The sequence below is a fragment of the Maylandia zebra genome, linkage group LG12 (assembly GCF_041146795.1).
Source record: "Maylandia zebra isolate NMK-2024a linkage group LG12, Mzebra_GT3a, whole genome shotgun sequence".
NCBI classification, from domain to species: domain Eukaryota; kingdom Metazoa; phylum Chordata; class Actinopteri; order Cichliformes; family Cichlidae; genus Maylandia; species Maylandia zebra.
Window position 1 is genome coordinate 33,139,482 of NC_135178.1, and position 12,399 is coordinate 33,151,880.

Genomic DNA, 12,399 nt, shown 5'->3' on the forward strand with positions numbered 1-12,399 from the left:
AAATATCAATTGAAAACAGGGCTCAGACCTGCATTTAAAGAAACACTTCCATTATTTTCATATTTGGAGGCAAAAGATGCAAAAACCTCCAACTTTAAAATCTGTTTTAAAAATAAAAATATTTGTTTTTAAAAATAAAAGTAAGTTTAAAAAAAGTTCGTACATTGAAATTTGGCCTTTTTTGGAACTGAGCCTATACGATGACTTATTGCAAAAAAAATAAAATAAAATCATAAACCACAGGGAAGTATGAAGAACTCCTTTGTCTATAAGAATACACAAGGTAATAACTGTTGACATCAAGGCTGCAACAGGAGGACAATAAAAGCTGTGAAGCAACATCCAAAGAAAGAGCTGCAATCTAAAATAAAAGGGGAGATTTATAATGTAAACAAATGTTTGACATTTGCTTGGAAAACACAAATAACTTAAACTAAAAAAGTAATAATTTTATCCCCAAAATACGATTCTCGAGAGTTTTGAGTCAGTAGGTTAGTTTATGGTTGTTTCGGGACAGATCCCATTCTCCATAAGGGTAGTAAAAGCTAGCACAATGCAGTTAATAATTAACCAATGAATGATTTAGATGAAATTTGAAGAGACTGTTGAAACCAAGTACAGGGTTTGGTGTCTGTTACCAGTCTGTACTTACTTGGTGGACAGTAGGAGGAAAACTGCGAGGAATTTTGATTTGGTGAGTTTCTCATTTGAAAACAGAGAAAATGCAGAAAAAGACTTATTTTCTTTTGCACTTTAATCCACTTTGTGTTCTTAGATTTTCAAAGATGCTGTGTCTCTGATCTGTAACCACAGATTCTATTCAAGCTGCCCGCAACAATTTTGAGAACAAGTCAAAAACAAAATCTGTCCTATTTGTAAAAGGAGACCCTCAAACCACATGGAAGATCAAATGCACTCTCTTACCCATCTGGCCAACTTTGATCAGAATGAAGTGGCTGATAAGTATGATGGGATAAATACAGCTCGATTATCTGAGACAGTAAAAGAAAAGAAGATGGTGGAAATGTCTTGCAATCAACACCAAAAAGAATCTAAACTGTTCTGTGTGGACGAGCAGAGAGCTGTGTGTCCTGTGTGTGAGTTTTCTCTCCACCAGAGTCACAAAGTGGTTCCTGTAGAAGAAGCAGTCAGTGACCTGAAGGAGCAGCTGAAATCTGACTTAAAGTCTCTGCAGGACAAGAGGAACAAATACAAACAAGTGGAGAAAACATACAATGAAATGAGGGAACACATGAAGAAGCAGCTGTTGTCCACAGAGAGGCAGATCAGAGCAGAGTTCAAGAAGCTCCAGCAGTTCCTGAAAGAGGAAGAGGAGTCCAGACTGGCAGCTTTGAGGGAGGAAGAGGAGCAGAAGGGGAGGACTATCAGCAGAGAGATGAAGATGATTGAGGAGCAGATCTCCTCTCTGTCAGACAGCATCTCTGCTGTTGAAGAAGAGCTGCAGAAACACAGCGTGCCATTCCTCAGCAGTTATAAAGACACTCAGAGCAGAGCCAGAGCCCAGAGCTCAGTGTCAGATCCACAGCTGGTCTCAGGAGCACTGATAGATGTGGCCAAACACCTGGGCAACCTGTCCTTCAGAGTGTGGGAGAAGATGAAGGAGAAGGTCCACTTCAGTCCTGTCATTCTGGACCCAAACACTGCAAACCCCAGTCTCTGTTTGTCTGATGATCTGACCAGTGTGAGACTTGGAGACACAAAGCAGCAGCTTCCTGATAATCCAGAGAGAAACACTTATTACATAACTGTTTTTGGTTATGAAAGTTTCAGCTCAGGGAAACACAGCTGGGAGGTGGAGGTGGGAGACCATCCTAGCTATTTTGTAGGTTTAGCTAAAGAGTCACTTGACAGGAAGGGGATGTCTTTTGGCTCACCAGACTGTGGATTCTGGTGTTTATTGTATTGTAGTGGAAAATACTTTAACCGTGACGGTCAGACTCTCACACTGAAGAAGAGTCTCCAGAGGATCAGAGTCCAGCTGGACTATGACAGGGGGGAGGTGTCCTTCTATGACCCTGAAGACATGACTCTGATCTGCACTCACAGAGACACTTTCACTGAGAAACTCTTCCCATATTTCAGTTTTGGAGGGGATGGAAGTCGAAAAACATCTGATATCAAAATCTGTCAGACTGAGATTTGATTGAAAACTTGGAGGTCTAAAATTATTATACATTATAATATTTTATATTAAACAAAGTCATGAATGTAGTTTGTGGTTTTTGAGACTATGCAATATTATTTAACAGTTGGTTTCAAATATCATCCCCTTAATATGAGATTGATAACAATGATCCTGGACGCTGATATCATTGTCACTTTCTTTGATTTTGGTATTTGCCCCTCTCTGTTTAAAATCTCTTAATTTTTCATCAAATTATTTTTAAACATTTAAATATTTCCAAAGATATGATGATTAAGATAAATATCTGTAACTAAGATGATATTTTATGATATTTTGATATCATTTATCATTTAACAAGTCAGTGTCTCCCAATTATAGCAGCGCTTTAACAGAACACTAAAATGAACACTAAAATATTTTTTTATTAGACTCTAATCTCTGTTTTAAAGCATTCGGGAAATTGTGTTATTTTTTCTTGTTATTGCAACAACGCACTATGTGTTACTGTGCAAAACGAATCCAATTGTGTACTTTAATGCAAAATTTATTCTGCTGTACATCAGTGCAGATTACTGTCTCAAAATCTTCTGTATATTTTTCTGTTTTCTTCATACAAAAACAATCTGGATCTCTATTTGTCTCTGTTTTAATCCAACATAAATGTAACACTGGGACAGAGTTACCTAACTGTGGATGCACATTTTGGTTGGAGCTGTTGTTTGTCCCAGTGTGTTTCTGGAAACTCCCACTTCATATTCCAGATGTGAAACAACACATCAGCACATTCAGGATTTTGTTGTGTTAACTGTGGATTTCCTGTTGTTTTTTTTTTTGTAAATGCAGGTATTGCAAATATGATCAAATGTCAAAATCATGAGTTTATTGATCTCTTGAGTTTTCTATCAATAAAACATATAAACTCCTGGGTATAGTCTGATATTTCTTCAAAAACAGAATTTCATACTGAATTATAATTTGATAAATAACACCACAATAATCAGAAAAAACAGAGACATAGAGGAAGAAAACTAAAGTGATAAAAAGAGAAAAGGGAAACTAGAAAAAGTCACCTGAACAGAAATGATGGAGTAAGTTTGGAAAGACACCCTGTGAAGAGCGGACGTCTCAGTGATGTCCGTGCGGCTCAGGCAGTGACTGGAGATAGCAGACAGCAGACGTTTAGAGTTCAGTGATGCTTCATCTGACTAAATGACAGGAAGGCAGCGGAGTTCATGCTCAAATTAAGAGGACAACACTTCATGTAGTTTATGTGTATGACTGGACAGGTAATCAGTATTTATTAATTCGAGCCCCTTGAAATTTGAATTTTGCTCATTTGTGCAGAGAAGAAAACGCTGACTTCAGCCTAAAACCGCAGGCCTTTAAAGTAAATATCATTTTGTCATTCTGGGAAAGAGTGGTGTTTTAAATGTTGTCTTATTTTGAATGTGTAGCTGTATTTTATTATTTTTAATCTTTTAATAATGTGAAGGGTGGTACTCTTGCAGTTTTATTGCATGCTTTTATTGTGACATTTGTTGACTTGTTTCCGGGAGACTCCCCACCTCCCCTATCACACACCTGTGAGAGTTCATGCCCTGGAAGGATTGCGCGTTTGACAAATCACAGTTCGCATTCGCGCCACAAACAGACCAATAAGAGTGCCTGGCGGCGGTCCAACTGGAGACGAAAACGGAAAGAAACACCGTCGGCGAAGAGTGAAGAGGTGACGCGATAGTATCGCGTCATACATCGTTGGACGGCGAGATACTAGTCACGCGTGTCAAGTACAGTTAAGAGCTCTGCCCATTCGGGCTCACCGGAGCGAGGTAGTGTAGAGGACGTGTGAGGACGCTGCCAGCTTTTGGATTTTAATAGATCTTTGTTGGACTTTTAGCGGTTCTAATTGATCGGCTGAGGCGATTGAAACTTTTTAGTTTCATTGTTTTAACATATTTAAATTTGTTGTCCCTGGTAAGGATTGTTTTATTGCTTGTTTTATGTGGTAAATAAATTGTATTTTAGCAACAGTTTTATTTCTCTACTACCTTGGCTCCCTCACTGAGTTTCTCTTCTGATAGAACCACTTGACAATTTTACCAAATGCATGCATTGTATTTAATCATTTTAGCATCATATAGTGAAATCAAAATGTTTCTGTTAATAGTGTTTAATGTGCTCTTTTGTTTACGTCTGACTGTATCGAGCAAAGCTGCTGAAATAAACAACAGACTCACAGTTTAAGTCTCCATTTCTCTTCAGGAGCTACCAGTATTTTGTAGTCTGGTTGACAACATAGCAACTACACCATCTAGTGGGAACAAAGTCAAATACCAGGTTCAGTGTAGTTACCTGCTCCACCTCTGCGTAAATGAAACTAAGAGACACGTTTTGCCGTTCAGAGCGAAGACGCCATTACATTAGTACATTCTGTACTGAACAAGACAAATTACCTGGAATACTAGACAGCGGCTGTATTTTGGTAAGTTTGAATATTTAAGAACATCTGCAAACCAGCTGAGATGGCTGAGGAACTCTTGGAAAATTACATGAGCTGCTATGTGTGTTCAGAGACTTTCAGAGATCCTGTGTCTCTGGGCTGCAGCCACAGCTTCTGTTCAAGCTGCCTGCAGAAATTCTGGGAACAAACTAAAAACACAAACTGTCCCATTTGTAAAAGAAAATCTTCAAAGGCTCATCCACTTGTAAACTTTGCTCTGAAAGAACTTGCTGATTCATTTGCTGAGAAACAAAAATCTGGATTATCTGAGACAGAAAAAGGCAAAAATGAATTATTGGTGGCATGTGGAAAACATCAAGATGAGGCCAAACTGTTCTGTGTGGATGAGCAGAGAGTTGTGTGTCCTGTGTGTGAGTTTTCTCTCCACCAGAGTCACAAAGTGGTTCCTGTAGAAGAAGCAGTCAGTGACCTGAAGGAGCAGCTGAAATCTGACTTAAAGTCTCTGCAGGACAAGAGGAACAAATACAAACAAGTGGAGGAAACTTACAATAAAATTGGGGAACACATGAAGAAGCAGCTGTTGTCCACAGAGAGGCAGATCAGAGCAGAGTTCAAGAAGCTCCAGCAGTTCCTGAAAGAGGAAGAGGAGTCCAGACTGGCAGCTCTGAGGGAGGAAGAGGAGCAGAAGGGGAGGACTATCAGCAGAGAGATGAAGATGATTGAGGAGCAGATCTCCTCTCTGTCAGACAGCATCTCTGCTGTTGAAGAAGAGCTGCAGAAACACATCGTGCCATTCCTCAGCAGTTATAAAGACACTCAGAGCAGAGCCAGAGCCCAGAGCTCAGTGTCAGATCCACAGCTGGTCTCAGGAGCACTGATAGATGTGGCCAAACACCTGGGCAACCTGTCCTTCAGAGTGTGGGAGAAGATGAAGGAGAAGGTCCACTTCAGTCCTGTCATTCTGGACCCAAACACTGCAAACTGCTGTCTCTATCTGTCTGATGATCTGACCAGTGTGAGGAATGGAGACACAAAGCAGCAACTTCCTGATAATCCAGAGAGATACACCAAGTATTGTACTCTTTTTGGCTATGAGGGCTTCAGCTCAGGGAAACATAGCTGGGAGGTGGAGGTGGGAGACCATCCTGACTGGATTGTAGGTTTAATTAAAGAGTCAGCTGATAAGAATGAACCTTGTGCATCACCAGAATTTGGAATCTGGTGTTTAGAGTGTCAAACTGGAGAATACACTAATGGTGATGGTCAGACTGTGACAGTGAAGAAGAGTCTCCAGAGGATCAGAGTCCAGCTGGATTATGGCAGGGGCGAGGTGTCCTTCTATGACCCTGAAGACATGACTCACATCTACACTCACAGACACACTTTCACTGAGAAACTCTTCCCATATTTCAGTGTTGGAAAGGCAGGAGACGCCAAAACGTCTGATATCAAAATCTGTCAGACTGATATTTTATTGAAAACAACGATGAGGTCGACGTGATTCTTTTTTCCTAGTTCTTAAGAACTTTTTTGACAGTTTTATTAATAATGTTTTTAAATACCGTATATCCCATAAGGATAAATTGAAATGTCAATGTACAATATATATAAGACATATTATCTGAATATTAAACTGATTATTTTTAAGAGAACCGTTTTAATTGTTTCAAAGTTCTTAGAGTTCATTTATTTTAGTTTCCAGCCTGGGTTTGCTCATTTCAGTTAAGTTTTTGTTTTAAAATTGTTTCTATTTCTATTTCTTTTTTTTTTCTTTCTTTTTTTATTAGTTTCAGTATTTTTGTATGGAGGGCATATCTCAGAGGCAGGAGGCCCAGTATTTCTGTTCTTAATAAGTCTAGATTTTTTTTCTTTAAATTAAACAGTTTTTTTCCTTTTCTCGTGTAGTTTTTAATTTGTTTGTAGTAACCTTGATAATAACCTTGACCTTTTTTTTCTCTTTTCTTTTGTGAATAAACCAACAGAAAACAGTTTAAAAAAAGACACCTAAGATGAGCATATGAGCAGATCTGTAATTTTTGCCACATGATCATTGCAATCGTTGCAATTATCCATCTTCAGGTTAATCTTGTTATCCTTTTTTATTTTATTTTTTTAATATATATATTAATATATTATTATAATATATTAATATTTGGTGCTTTTTTTCCTGTTGTTTTTCTGTCAGTAAAATACATCAAAGCCTGTCTGATGTGTCTGTAAACACAGAAGGACGCTGAACTTTCTATTTAAACTGTCATTTTATTGATAACACCTTAACACGTTTTATTGAAGTTAGAGAAACACGTGAAGCACGTAAGAGAACAGAGCAATAATCAGAAGAATCAGAGAACTAGAGGATTAATATTATTATACAGAAGAAACCCAAAGTGACAAAAAGAGACAAAGGGAAAGTAGAAAGAGCCAACTGCAGAGAAATGATGGAACAAGGTTGGAAACAGAGAGAGTGGGGAAAGAGTGAAAGACACCCTATGAAGAGAAGCCGGCTCAGTGTTGTCAGTGCAGCTCAGTCAGCGACTGTAAAAAGAAGATGGCAGAAGTTCAGAGTGGCTCCAGCTCATCTCAGTGATGCTTCATCTGACTAAATAACAGGAAGGCAGCAGAGCTCACAGTGGCCTCAAGAGGAGGACACTTCATGTAGTTTATATGCAGGGCTGCACAATGAATCACTGTTCCTTATTTCACCTTTGATGATTCTTACAGATGATGATTTATTAGAGGCATCAGTTTCATTTCAGTCCTAACTGTGCAGCTCTGATCAATAATCTGAATAGAAACTGGTTCTTCTTCTACACTGATGAACTGCTGATGTCTCTGACTGGATTGTCTGTTTGATCTAAAGTTATTCTGCAGCTACATTAGAAGCATCAAGCTGCCTCAGTGTGCGTTTGTGCTTTATTCTGTGTGACAGCGCCCCCTGCTGGAGCATCTTTACTCTTTGAAGCAGCAGTGACTCTTGGGGCTGACGGTCACTCAGCTATGTACAAAAGGCAGCCAGTCTGCACTGGCAACACAGAGCCCCATAGAGAAGCATGCCAAATAATCATCATCACATCATCATCATAACTGTCAACTTCCTCATAGTCATCCTCAGTTCTATAATCTATATATAATATTCCTTATCATTTTAATCATCTTCATTATATCATCTGGAGACAAAAATAGTTATATGCACTTAAAGAGCTGAGAAAATAGAGAGAGAAAGGTCGAGTATACCAGCATTCAGTGAAAAAAATGAACCCAAATAAAAAGAAAAATACAAGTAAAAGCTTTGACTGGTTTTTTAGAGCAGGGTGAAACTGGTTTATGGGACGAGACATGAGTGCAGTACAACATGTCAGCTGCTCACAGTGAAAAAAACTAAAAATCTTTACTTAACAAAATTTTCACCATCCCAACAAGTTACAAGGTGACAAATATTCTGCCTTATTATTTCTAAATAAAAGTTAAATAAAGTACACTGTAAACTGTTCATGATCCTTATTTAGATCACAGCAAATTTAAAGACAGCTTTTTAAAAAAATAAAGTCTCTTTATAATTATGTGATTAGGTTCCACACAAAAAAAGAAGTTTTCTAACACAGATACATTATGCCTAGAAAAGAAAATGTAATTCATAGGATTTGGTGTTTAGATCATTGAATTGGAAAATACACAGTTGTTGTTGGTCAGACTGTGACAGTGAAGAAGAGTCTCCAGAGGATCGTAGTCCAGCTGAACTATGACAGGGGGGAGGTGTCCTTCTATGACCCTGAAGACATGACTCTGATCTGCACTCACAGAGACACTTTGACTGAGAAACATTTTGCATATTATTTTATTGAAGAGACAGAATATGTCAAATCATCTGATTTCAAAATCTGTCACGCTTATATTTCATTGAAAACATCAATGAGGACAAAGTGATTTTTTAACCATCTGTGCGGGTTTTTTTCTCTTTTTCCTAGTCTTTAAGGAATTATTTGACATTTTGTTTAGATAATTTTTAAATACAGTATATCCCCTAAGAATAAATGTACAGTTTATATTATACATATAAAACCAAAGAAGAGTCTTATTTGAACTTTTGGTTTGCTTGTTTTTTAACGGTTATCATGCTGCAACATTCTGTCGTTACTTAATAATCTCAGACACGATTTATATTGACGACTATACATGACGACTGATTATTAGTGAAAGACCTGTTTTAAAAGTTGCAAGGTTATTTTACTTCATTGATTTTAGTTTCAGTTAGTTTCCTTCAGTTATTTTCCAGTCTGTGTTTGCTCATATCAGTTTAGTTTTTATTGTTTAAAACTGTTTCAGTTTGTTTAGTTTTTTTTATTATTATTGTATGGAGGGCATATGTCAGAGGCACGATTTACAAAACTCACTGTAGGTGTAACTAGGTGAGCATAAGGAATAGCACAATAAATACAAATCAGCAAATAATAAATATATCCAGAAAATAGACAGCAACATTACCAAGCAGGAAGGAGCATGTGCAAAAGGATGTAACTATTGCAGTGTTTACAGTGTGTTAGATGGAGGAGTTGTACAGGGAGATGGCCACAGGCAGGAATGATTTCCTGTGTCGTTCAGTGGCGCTGTTTGGTAATGTCAGTCTCTCACTGAACGTGCTCCTGTGGCTAGCCAGCATGTCATGGAGTGGGTGGGAGGTATTGTCCAACATTGTCTTTATCTTGGACAACATTCACCTCTCTGACACCGCCTTAAGAGAGTCAAGCTCCATACCCACAACATTACTGGCCTTGTGGATCAGTTTATTGAGTCTGTTGGCATTAGCAATGCTCAACCTGCTGCCCCAGCATGCAACAGCACAGAGGATAGCTCTGGCCACAACAGACTCATATAAATTTCTGAGCATTGTCCGACAGATGAAGGACCTCACCCGCCTCAGAAAATAGAGACGACACTGGCCCTTCCTGTAAAGTGCAGTGGTGTTTTTGACCGAGTCAAATTTATTGTTTATGTGTACTCCGAGATATTTACAGTCCTCCACAATGTCCAAGTTGACCCCCTTGAGTGTCAAAGGGGTCAAGGGTTTCCCGGTATTCCTAAAATCCACAATTAATTCCTTGGTCATGAGTCTGCACACAGACGTCGTGTTGAACAGATGGCGCTATGGTGAGGTCAGAATAACTAAGAGCTGATTACGCTCAAAACTGAGACTTTTTAAAATCTGCCTTGAAAGTTAAATGTTGCTACGAGGGGCGTCATAGTGGAGGCAAAAGTGATGCTCAGATAAAGACAACCAAGGAGCCAAAGGAAGGAGGCAGCAGCAGGTCTCTCTCAAGGATGCAACACAAGATAAGCTCATACAGTGGCAATTAAACGTTATTAAAACGGCAAATAGCCTTTATCGGTGTGGTTGGTTTTAAGGTTGATTTTAAAATTTGCATTCTTTTCTAAACACAAGAGAGTTCAGCTTATTTCAACAAAGAAAATGAAGATATAATTTTTTCATTGTTAAAAATCGCGCAGTTAGAAGTAAACTGTGTGTCAAAAACATTAATAGATCAGGTCACCTGCTGGTTTGAAATACTCTCCTTTCTACCTTATTATGAGTAAGCAACAGGGGCACAGGCAATAATCTCGGAGTGGGCAAAAAGACGTGATAGAGGCGGATGGAAGTGAAGTGAGCGTGGAAAATAAAGGTTTTCTACCACAGAGAAGGGCTTTTGATAAAGTGGTGAAAATGGTTTTCGGGTAAATGAAGAGGGATGAATCATAATAAATTTAAATGAATATATTTTTCAATAATTTCTATTTTATTATTTCTAAATATGAATTTAATTGTAAAACTCTGGCAGCCTGTTCTTTGTGGGCAGGATCTATTTTCAATGAGCCAATATGGAACGTTGTGGAGGGCGGAGCCTGTTTCAAACATGAAAGCCAAAAGAATGGGGCCATGACGTCAGAAAATCTGACAGCCTGTTCTTTATGGGCGGCCAAATTTCACTGATGCGTGCCTTGCTGGACCAATATGAGATCCAAGCTGGAGAACTCACTGATGAGTCAGTGTCACGCAAAGTGCAAATGAGGAGCACTACTAACAAAAAAGGGGCTCAGGCTTGTTCAGATCAGGAAAAGACCAGCATCTTTGACCTTGAGATGAACCGTCTGGAAGAGCAGCTTAGGCAGAGGGACAGCGAAATCCTGATCCTGAAACAGGACAAGGACAGTCTGTCTGCCGAGCTTGCACAGCTTCAGAAAGGCAAGGAAGAAAAAATTAGATGCACTCTGCCAAAAAAGTGTTCTGGACAAACTTACTCAGGTTAGGAAAGCCTTTCGAAACACTCTGTCGGAAAATCAACTTTTAAAAGAGGATTCAAAGACAGCCAGACAGCAAGTCAAACAGCTGTTGGCCCAAATTTCACTGATGCTACCAAGCTGGAACAATATGGGATCCAAGCTGAGGAAGAAAAAGAGGAACAGACTTGTTCAGATCAGGAAAAGACCAGCATCTTTGACCTTGAGATGAACTGTCTGAAAGAGCAGCTTAGGCAGAGGGACAGTGAAATCCTGATCCTGAAACAGGAGAAGGACAGCCTGTCTGCCGAGCTCGCAAAGCTTCAGAAACACGAGGCCCCTCTGAAAGAAACTCAGTGGAATCAGAAAACACAGACAGAAAATCTGGAGGAAGAAAAAGAGAAAGTCCTGGAAGATCAGAAACTGGTGAAGGACACAAAAGAAATGCAGAACAAACTGGACACGCAGAGAAAAGAATTAGCGGAGGCTAAGACGGAGATAGAAGACACGGCAACCCCAGAGTCCTCCTCATTAGAAATACAGGAGGTGAATCAGAGCGCTGAGAAGGGCAGAGTCAACACGAAAACACAGAACATGGGGGAAAAGTTGTGTGTCCACAGAGTTATTCAGTTGGTGGTTTCACAGGCCATAGAAAAAGTCTCTTCTAAATACAAGCTCTTCACAGAGCGCCTGACTCCTGACTGCATCAGCGATCGCCTGATTGAGAGAATCTGGCCTGAAATTGAGCTGAAACATTTGGACATATCCACAAAATGGCTGAAAAAGATAGACAAGGCCATTCTCAAGGATCTGTGCCAAACACACAACTGCAAGGAAAAGTATCTGATTTTTTATCTGAGGGAACAACTTGATAATATCACAGTCCCAACCTTCACCAAACACCTTTTGGCTTTACCAAGACGAGTACTCAGTGTCTCTAAAAACAGGGAAGAGTACAAAGAAGTAGTGAAAAATTTCACTAAAGATCTGGTAATGCACGCCATGAGCCAAGAAAATGAGACAGCGACATAGCATCCAGGAACATCAGATTTCATTATACAGAGGCTTTCCCATAAGGTCTGGGACAAAATCTTGTCCAAAACCTACAAAATGTCCTTAGAGAACATTGAACAGCTCAGCCTGACGGTGTACAACGAACTCCATGACAGGTGGCCTTCTCTAGTCTTCTTAATGAAGTCAAACAACCCAGTGGCTGACGAAGCAATCGTCAAAACCTTCAAAACACATGCCAAACTGAGGAGCCAAAATATCATCCTTAGGGCTTTCTCATGTGCACGCTAAAATTGAACTGAAACGTGCATGTGATTACGTGACAAAGCTCTGAAACTGGCTTAAAATATGCATTTACATTGGGCAATCTAAATTTAATTTTAAAACCAGAGTGGTTAAAAAATAACTACCGTACTCTTCTCTTCCCAACTTCCTTCCCTCATCACCAACTAGCCGAGGCAGATGGCCACCCCATCCCAGAGCCTGGTTCTGCCGGAGGTTTCTCACTTTT